We start from the raw sequence: 10,571 nt of genomic DNA on the forward strand, positions 1-10,571 counted from the left end.
TTGTCTTGGGGATAACTTTGGGGGCATTAGGATCCCATCTTAAGAGTGAGCGAATGATGACCCCTCCTAGAGTACCGCTCCCTCCAGGTTTCAAAATGATTTGTTTTTTGGTTTGAGTGTCGATGCGGGGATCAGCCAGTTGGACCAAAGCGACTTTGTTTCGATCGAAAAAGCGTTGGGTTTGATGAGGAATCTGAATGATTCCTTGGAGTAATTGACGTGCCGTCACCGTGAACCATCGTAAGACTTCTTTGAGACTAGCTTCTAAGACACGGGCTCGTGTTTGTGGATCTTTTTCTCGACTGATGCCATACAAGGCACGAATCAATTTGACGGGAAGATGCGACTGAAGGGACGTCATGTTCACACTGTGTGAGACAGACGAAAAAGGGTCTGAGGTTTTTATAGATTTTTTTCATGGGAGGAGTGAAATGAAGTCGAGGACGGAGACGTGTACAGGACAGGCCCTCCGTCTTGGCACCAGTGGTGAAACAAGTGGGTACGAAATCGCAAATCCTCGGGGGTCGTAGGTTTCAAATCGACGAGTAAATAGGCGTGTGGCGTTTGAGTGGCATCGTCGTACGCCTGAGTCAGCCAAGGCGTTCCTAACTGTTTGGCTAAGACTTGCACTTGCGATTTATCTCGAGGGCTTTTAAACAAGACCACGTAATGCGCATTGAGACTGATGGTGCGATGGGCTTTACTTTGTTGAAACAAATTTTGGGTGATGTAAACGACACTGGCATTACGGTGATGCCCTTTGCGCGTGAACCACAATTTAATTTCTTCTTCGTCTTCTCCTAACATGTCGTCGAAAATGACCAAATGGGTTTGACGGGAGTCAGAGACGATGCCGTCGTCTTCTTTAGGAATGCCTTCCACAAACACGATGGAATCGCCTTGACTTTCTCGCAAGAGGCTGTACACCGATTGCCACTCTTTGTAACACCACACGATCCGTTGAGGTGACCGATCGATCAAATGATGTTTATGTTCGATCAAACGTTTGACGAATTCGGTTTTGCCTGAACCGCTAGGTCCAGCAATGAGCATGTTAAAGGGATGGCGAAGATACAAAGCCTCCCAACTGGCACGATCTAAGTGTTCGTCGATGACTTTGACAGTAGAGGAAGAGGGAGCAGAGACAGCAGAGGTAGCCATGGTGTGAGAAATGTCACTTGTGACACGAAAACAAACAAGACAAGAGTTTATATACTTTTTTCAGAACACGTTTATTGAATGTTTCAAATATGAACACGAAAGACAAAAATACATACAACCCAAATAGTGATGTACAGGAATATAAAACACAGCAAAGCGATCAAAGTGGAATATAAACAAGTGTCTGTACAACATGTTTTGGGTAACCAAGATGTCCTAGGGACAGTGTGTAATGTTCTTACAGTCTCTACATGAGGTATTGTCACACAAGTGTCCTCCCGGAATGACCTTTCAGGAATGTCCATGACAGTCCTGTCCTGAAGCGAGTGGTTGTTCTCGGTGACGGGTTCTTCTGGCACCGTCACTAACACAGGTTGAAAAGTAACTTTTTTCCTTGAACAACTCTTGTGCATACTGGGCCACTTCTTGGGTCCAAGCCTCAAAACCCCCCTTTTTCCAGTCACGAACATCTGTCCAATGAGGGTGTAAGTCACAAGCTACACACACATCGTCATACACGTCTTGGGTAGCTAAAAGTTGACGAATCTTTTTTTCCTGTTGAGGTCGAGAAGTATCCAGATGAAACCGCAAGGCTTTGAGCAAAAGGAGTTTTTCGTGACCATTTAAGGCCATGGAGGTGGTAAGTACTGATCGTAAAGAGTCCACAAAGAATCGGCTGGTAAACGAAATCCCAGAAAACAAGTCACTAAGACACACACCACTTGTCGTCCCAAATTGAATGGATACAGTTCTTGTAATAATCGATGGTAATGATCCACGGTTTGAATATGGTCATTGAGTTCCTTCCACGGAATCTGTTGGATTACATACGACATAAGTCGTGGCATAGCTGCCTGTTTTTATAGTCTCTTTGTTTCGAAAAGAATACACGTACTTTCTAGCCAGTGATGTTCGTTTTCCAGTGGGGAATGTAAATCTTGCATACTGTAACCGAAACGTCAGAGTTCGATTAGAAGTTTCCTCTTCCGCTAAGTAGATTCCACGTAAAATATGTTGGTAATCCTTTACCTCGTCTTCCTCAATGGGTTGCTCTAGGTGAATCTCGAAGTAACCAAAATGATCAACACGTGAATCATCGGGGGCCTGGAAGTATTGAACAAGGTCTGACCACTGAAACAATTTCTGACGAATCAGTTCTCTTATACCCTTCAGGTACCAGTGGTTAAAGATCTGGTGACGTAACGGATGCAATTGTTCTTTACGTTTCACTTGTATTTTGACCAGCTCTCGGTAAATGCGTTCTCTCAACTCCACAGGCAAAGCACGAATGTTCTCTTGTAAAGTATCCATGAATAGGTCATACTAAATCCTCTTTGGTCTGACACAAGAAATGTACTCTTTGCACAAACATGGTTTCACTTCAGTGTCGAATTTAAATCGTTGAGTCACTAATCTACACATTACAATTCGTTCAGAAGTTTCCTCTTTCACTAAGTTGACATTGTGTTTAAGATGTTGGTAATTCGTTAACTCTTCCTCTGGAATTCGATGCAGTACGTTTACAATGATGTAGGTAGAATCGTCCATAACAAACCAATCCTTTTGAAAACTAGAGGATCGTTGATCAATGTCTGTCCGATGGAACACTTTCAATTGAATCAATCCTTGTATAGCCTTCAGGTACCAGTGGTTCAAACACCGGTGACGTAACGGATGCAATTGTTCTTTACGTTTCACTTGTATTTTGACCAGTTCTCGATAAATGCGTTCTCTCAACTCCACGGGCAAAGCACAAATGTTCTCTTGTAAAGTATCCATGAACAGATTATTATGGTAAGAAGTTACTTCAATGTCTCGGTCCCACTAAGGGTAAGTAATGACAATTCGGTGACCATCGAGCATGTTCAACGAAGGCCGAATCTTGCGGTTCCCAGTGGTGAAGTGACACACCGCAACTGAAGCACTTGACTTTATCTCCTTCGCCCAAGTAGAAAAATCCGGCTCTGGCTAATTCTTCGGGGGTCGGTCCTCCCAGATACTTTGGCCATTTTCCTTTGAACGATTGAAGACGATTTTCAAAGTCGCAGTATTCCGACAAACGCACAGGAAACGAATATTCGTTTTTCACAGGTTCGTTTCGATGAGGGTTGGGTGACAGGAACAGGAGTTTGCTCAGGGCTGGATGACATCCGTAGGGGGGTAGACGTGAAGGTGAACATTCCCCTTTAAACCCGGTAAAATGTCTAAGAGGACGAGCGGCATCGCTTTCGCATCCCTCAGGTTTGACACGCACAGCATCACTTTCCATGACAGGGGCAGTGAGAACAAAGTTCCCATGATGCTTTACGGCATCGCTCAGGTCACAACGTGCAGCATCGGTCCCATCGCAAGGCTCACAATCGCACTCGTCTGCAAACTCCGTTACGCAATTACAATGGTAACCACATGGACAATCGCAGTTTCCTTCCGGACATTTTCCGTCGCAATGCATGGGTCTTATCCATCCAATATTAGTCACACTAGAGGAAGATACAACTTTTTTACAATCCCCAAACTGAAACGATGTCTCTTTCAAAGTATTCATCTTGTTCGCTCGGTCTTGGTAGTCACAATGAACTATCGATCTTGACCATAGCCCCCTTTTTATACTAGTCTCAATGCAGTCTCCAGCTTGTACATCTTTCCTTTTTTACGTTTTTTATGTCTTGTTTCGGAAGGTACCGTCTCTAAGGTACCGTCAACATTGTACCGTAGTGTAATGGGTGGAAAGGCCATAGAAAGGTAAGGGCAGTGCGGAGACCATCGAGTATGTTCCAGAATAGCTGAATCTTTATAGATACATAGATCCATTCGTAACTTCAGTCCGCAAGCGAAACACTGTACCTCGTATCCCAATCCTGACTCAGGTCCCAAGTAGACAAATCCTGTTCTAGCTAAAACATGCGAAGAAGGTAATCCTTCCCTATCCGTAGGCCATTTCTGAAATGTGTCCAATCGACGGGCACAATCACAATAGTCAGGTAAGAAGACTGGAAAATGGTAGGGTTTGAACTTGGAGTTCTCATCGGGTTTCTCACTCGATTCTTGCTGTGGCGAAGTCATCTTTCTGGTGGGTGGCTATCCTCTTACAACCAATGTTTTATACCAACGTGTCCATACGGTAAGGTGAAATGATTGGGAAGTCGCACTCGCTTCTGGTACACGATTTGATAGACTTTTTCCAAAGGTCGACTGACGATGTGGTGAGTGGGTAAACGTACAATCTTGTTCGGCTGGTAGGTGGTCACTTTAAAGTTTCCATCCTCTCCCGATTGCAAGGCTTCTTTCAATACCCCAAAGTTGACCACTCGACTGGTACGATAATTCAGAGTCAGTCCTTTCACTTTGCACGTCGTGTGCACTTCTCCTTGTTTGTCCCGGTATTCGTAGCCGTAATTTTTGGGACCACCACTGACGAAACTTAGAATCTTGTCGTCGGGATGCTCGTCTGTCCAGGCTCCTAAACGGTCTCCTTCGATGTCAGGGTGATGTTGAATCGGGTGATGGATGTAAATGCAGCTGTCCGTGTCAAAGTACAGGACGCGTTCCCCTAAAAGTTCTAAAGCTTCGTACAATTTTAAGCGAGCATGGGCTGTCACGTAAGCCACAATGATGACGTTTCCAAAAGGGTCGTCTTGTACAAAGTCCAGATCTTCTTCGTAATTGACCAAGATCAAATTCTCTCGAACGACGTCCACGTGTTTCATGTATTTGGTTTTGTCGTGAATCATCTGGAAGTAGCGGGAAGGTTCTGTCAAATATTCCGTCTTGGGTAAACACGGTCGTTGTGCCATTTTACCCCACAAGCAATTTAACATCACTTTGGCAAACGATCGCCTGCCTTCGTTTTTCTCGATGTGGTCTAAAGTGATGCCTTCTTGTTCGTAGTATTTCTCTTTGAATTGTATTTGGTCTTCGGGAGTGTGACACCAGGAAGGATAGCCGCTGGCTTCTTGCTTCAGTTTCAAAAAGGCATCCACGTAGTCGGCGAAAATGCCTTTCTGACTGGGGTCACCCTTGCGGTATTGTTGTGTCTTGGGAAAGTGGCAAATTTCGTACACTTCTAACAGTTGGTATCCCATGTCCAAAGCTTTGAACAATTCTACGCTGACCCAGGTTCCCGTCAAGGCCCGTTCTTCCTGGGTGTGCTGACAAGGTTGGTCTTGGTTGCACGTTTCGGCACAAGTACGGCACAAGGGAAACATCAGTTTGCCTGGACAATGGTGAGGTAAGACGGGATGGTATAGATTCGTGGGAGGCAAAACTTTACACTTGATCAAGCCTTCGTATTGTCGAATGTTTTTCAGGTCGATGTGTTCCGTCAGCAATTGTGGGTGCCCTACGGGAAAACGACAATATTTGCACACGTAGGGATACAGCGAACACACGTCCAAGTATTTGATTTCTTCTCCTTTCTCTTCGTCGACTTGGTACAGCAAACAGGTGGCATTGGTCCTTCCTCCGTACAAACTATCCCTCGGGTTCAGCGGGTCCATGAACTGGTAACTTTCCACGGCACGTTTAAACTCGGGATCGGTTTTCATACGGTGATCGTACTCGTGTTCCCACATTTCCACCACTTGGTATCCTTGCTGTTCTAACTTTAGGCGTCGCTGACAAGTGTCCTGGTACAAGTCTTCCATGGTTCGTTGCAAAAACTGATTTTTAGTGCCACGGTCAGGGTAACAGACGGGACATCCGTGAAATAAGCAACCGTTAAACTCGTACACGATCTTGGGGTTTTCTAAGTCCCAGCCATCGACCGAATACGTTCCGATGGTCTTTTCGCCCCCTCCGTTGCGGGCATGCTGAATCCACTTGTCTTCCTTGTCGCACAAGTAATGTAACCAACGTAGGGCTTTGACCGAGTATTGACGTTTGACATAGTGGGTCGTTTGAGGGCTAATGACAGCCACGGTGTTTTCAGGCATGAATCGTTGTCGATACACTAAGGAACACGCTTTGGCAATGGTGCAAGCTTCTTTCAAAGGATCGACCCCTCCGTGTTCCATGAACAGTTCTCGAAATTTTCCACAGCAACGCCGTAAAATGTCCACGTCGGAACGACAATACTTTAGCATTTCTTCCTGAAAGTCGAAAGGGTCCGAGGCGTGAGCCTGGTACCAAGCGTAGAAAGCTTCTCGTTGTTCGGTACGCATGTTGTCGGGGTCGTAATAGTGAGCCTCAGGCAAATGGGGTAGAACGGCGTGTTGATTGGCTTCCGTATTGAAAAAGTGTGGAAAGTACCCTTTAGCCATTTCTGTCATTCCAAACGTTTTAGGCATTCGACTCAAAGGCATGGCCAAATAGCTCATCGAATCTTTAAACTGTACTTGTCCCACTTGCATGAAAATGATTTTGGCTCCGTTCAAAGTCACTTTAGGACGCTCGGTGCCTTGTTCCGTATAGTACCTCAAAAGAAACTGTCCATCGTATCCGGAGAAATTGTGAGCCATCACCGTGGCATGACGATGACAATCTCCGTAACGTTCGATGTCCTCTTGGCTCCACGTCTTGTCAACGGGGTCTAAGACCCATTGGGCAAAATCGGCTAACGTGTTTGGTCCCCGAAAGATTTTTTCACGCCCTCCGGGTATCTTGCTGCAGTGATGGCAATGACTGAAGATAGGTTCTTGAATGCACTTCTCGCACGCTCGATGAGCCACGCAGAAATTAGGAATGTGAATGCCGGTTTCTTGCATGCATTCGAAATCGAAAAAGATGAAATTGCCTTTCTTCTTGTGACCGTCCTCTTTCTCTGGTGGGGGTTGGTATTTTTGCACGTAACATTGGTGTTCCAAGTCCACGATGTGGTGACAAATGTGACATTTTTTCTTTCCTGAACATACGTGTGCCTTGGTATTATTGGTACGTATGACTTGTTCACACGTAGAGCACAATCTCAGCAGTTGACAAGCGCATTTCTTCTGTGAACCTTGCGTTTTCAGATGTTGTTGGTAACAGGTAGGGCTGACAAACGTGCGCAGACAAGTTGAACAAGACACTGGTTCTTCGCTCAGACAGGGTGAAGAGGCCAAACATCCTGTGCATTTCGATCCACAATGCTTGTGTTGCTCTCGATTGTTATAACCATGGTCACATTTCTCACAGTAATAACTGTATTTCAGGAATCCGGTGATACTGGTAATGGTATCGAAATGTTCATCGTGATAATAGACATGAATGTATTTTCCGTCCTTAAAGTCTTGGCCTCGAAACAACAGAGGTCCGCGCACTTCTTGAGGATGCACTTTCAAGGTGTAGCGTGGAGCTAGGGCATCTTGCAATTTTTGCATCTCAGGAATGCCACAGGGTGTGTCTTTGGACAGTCCGGCTTGTTGTAACAGGAGTTCTGCTTCGTTTTGTTGTTTGGCTCGATCGGATCGTTGAATAGTTTTCCAGGTTCTTTTCCATTCTACCGTGTCGTTTTTGTTGGCATAGGTTCGTCCCACCACGATGGCACGGGCTAAACACATCTGGTCATGAGAGTTGTTAATTCGGACGAGACTCTTTTTGGTGTTGCGAAGGTCGTCCACCAATAACATCTTTTTGCGTCCAGTTCCTTGAGGAGGAGAGACGTGGGTCATGTCCAATGTGGCTTTTCCATCGGTGATGTCAAACTGGTCATTAGATTGTTGCACGTGTTGAATCTTGTCCATGACTTTGGAAGCGTTCAATTCTGCAGGGGTGCTAAACTCGATCCAAACAGGGGATTTCAAACCGTCGTGTTGTATGGAAAGTCTCAAGCGATCGTCTTCTTTGGGTTGACATTGTCGCTTGAGTGCAGTGAGCAAAGAATCCCACACCTCGGTGATGAACACTTCTGCTTTCTCTAACGGCACTTCAGCCTTGAAATCTTTAAACTTCACTGTGTATTTGTAAGCCGTGGTTCTAAATTTTCTAGAGGAGCGCTTTTCCGTCTCTCGAATGGAATAGTACTTTTCAGGGTTGACTAAGGGTGGTGAACTTGGTTTAGAGGTTTCAAATTCTGGTTCACTCATGTCCTCTTCAAAATCACTGGCATGAATTTGTGCCAAGATTTCAGCCCTGGTACGAGGCGATAGATCACGTTTCTGCCTCTTACTTTCTTCTTCTTTCTTCTCGAATGAATTAGATCGTTTCATCTTGAAAGCAAAAAGTCAAATGACTCAAGTTCAAACACCATGAGCTACTTTATAGTCATAGCAGACCAGCATATATAAAAGGGTGTGTGTCTTGTCCTTTCACTATTCATTTCACTCTCAAGCCGAGCACAACGATGGAAGAGACTAACCAGATGGAACGTTTCGTCAGAGCTTTGCGAGGGGTCATTAGAAAATTCTCTTCAGACCAGCCTACGGACTACTCTCCTTCCTTTAGAGATAAAAGTCAAGATACTTGCTATATCTGTCAGAAGAAAGGGCATTGGTCTTCAGAGTGTCCAGACCGTCAAAAAAGAAAAAAAACAGGGGATAAAAAAGACAAAAGTCAAGATACCTGTTATTATTGTCAAGAAAAAGGACATTGGTCTCCAGATTGCCCAAAAAAGAAACAAGAGGAGTCAGAAGAAAAGAGGAATTCTTCAGAAGAAGAGAGGGATTCTTCTGAGGAAGAAAGAAGACAGGTGAAGAAAAAGAAAGAGGAGAAAAAAAGAAGAAGGGAAGAAAGCGAGGAGGAAGAAGAGGAAAAGAGTGTGACGGTGAAGAAATTCAAAAAACAGAGAGACTAAACAAGGAGAAAGAAGAAGTCAATGAACTTTTTATTAAAGTGTTGTGTTGTGAATTGTGAATTGGATTGTAAAAAATGGATAAAAGAATAAATGAATGATATAAGGTAAGAGTCTTTTAGTTATGATTTTAAAATAAGAACGTACACTCACGCACTCATACACAGACACGTACTATAAGGGTAAAATGGGTGGGTTTTTTTTGAGTTATTGGCAAATTGAAATTGTATTTCTTTTCGAGAAATGTGGGTGGCCCTGAAAAGGGCCTTTTTCTCTTTATGGTGAAGGGGTGAGTTTAACCAATCAACTTTAACTGCCTTATGCCTTTGCCACGGCCAAGGCCTACTTCTGAACTGCGTAATGCTGATGATGATTGGGTTGAAATCACTAAGGGTGGTACGGTAGGCTTAGTCACAGGGTTGACGTGTTTAGCTCGGGAAGGTCGTATTCTCTTCGGTCGTGATAATGAAGTCTGATACATTTGTTTCAGACTTCTTAACTCCGCTAAAATGTCCAACAGTACCGTGACCGTTTGATTTTCACCCTCTTGTTTCTTTGCTGCTACTACTTCTTCTTGCTGTTGCTGCTGTTGTTTTTTTCTTACCTCTTCTTCTTGCTGCTGTTGCTGTAGGAGAAAAACTTGTTCGGCTTCCTTTTGTCGTTGTATAAATTTCTCCAATTCTTCTTTCTGTCTCTGTCTAAAATTCTCCATTTGCGGTAATGAAGAAGGTAACGAAGGTTCCGGAACAAATTCTTGCGAGGAGAGAAAATCCACAAAATCCCAATTCACCTCTTCTGAAAGTAAGTCCGAGTTCCCTTGGGCAGTCTCTCCTGCTGGTGCACCCCAATGGATCGTTTTCTGAGTTTCCGTCATGTTGAATCACTGTCGCATAGATTGACTGCACACAAGCGCTAGCGAATCTATATAGACTACGTGACGTCACAGACTGCACTCTTACGATTGGATGCGGGCTGACTGAATTTTGTAACGCGTGTTTGGATTGGTGAATGAACTCAATCCGTTTCAATCCTTCCTGTCCCTATAAATAAGCGCCGTTCACTGCATTGATTCACCTATTCTCGGAGCCTCAACATGTGGACAGACGTTGAATCTTCAACCCTTGTGTCAACAATGATGTTCAGGACGGACATGCTCATGTATGTCCGATCCAAGTGGACCGTTGTCCACAGGACCAACAGCAGCCTGTGGATAAGAAGAGTCTATATAGAGAGACAAGGTTGCCTCAAGAGGACTCTGATGTATGGCCCTGCTGTAAGACGAAGTTTGAGGAAAAGAAGATGTCGCAAATGCCCTCTATGTTAAGGGCATATTAACATAAACCAAAGGCCCTTTTCAGGGCCAGCCATATTTCTCGAAAAGAGATAGTCTTTGAATTGCCTACCCTTTTTTAAAAAATTTTTTTAAAAAAAGAAAAAAATCCCATGTTCCATTCCCCTTGTCCCTAAACAAGCCCAAACTCTATTCCCATGTTAAATTCCCCTTGACGCTAGAGTGGCCCACGATTTATCGCCATGTTAATTCCCCTTGTCGGTAAAGTGCCCCACGATTTTTCTCCATGTTAAATTTCCCTTGTCGCTAAAGTGCCCCAAGGGGTCTTGTAATGCTAATTTCCATTGTCGCTAAAGTGCCCCCCTTCACTACTTTGGTGCTTCTAGTAATTTCATGACATTATTATTTTTGTAT

This window comes from Sinohyriopsis cumingii, chromosome 8 (assembly GCF_028554795.1).
Source record: "Sinohyriopsis cumingii isolate HCF-2022 chromosome 8, ASM2855479v2, whole genome shotgun sequence".
Classification (NCBI taxonomy): domain Eukaryota; kingdom Metazoa; phylum Mollusca; class Bivalvia; order Unionida; family Unionidae; genus Sinohyriopsis; species Sinohyriopsis cumingii.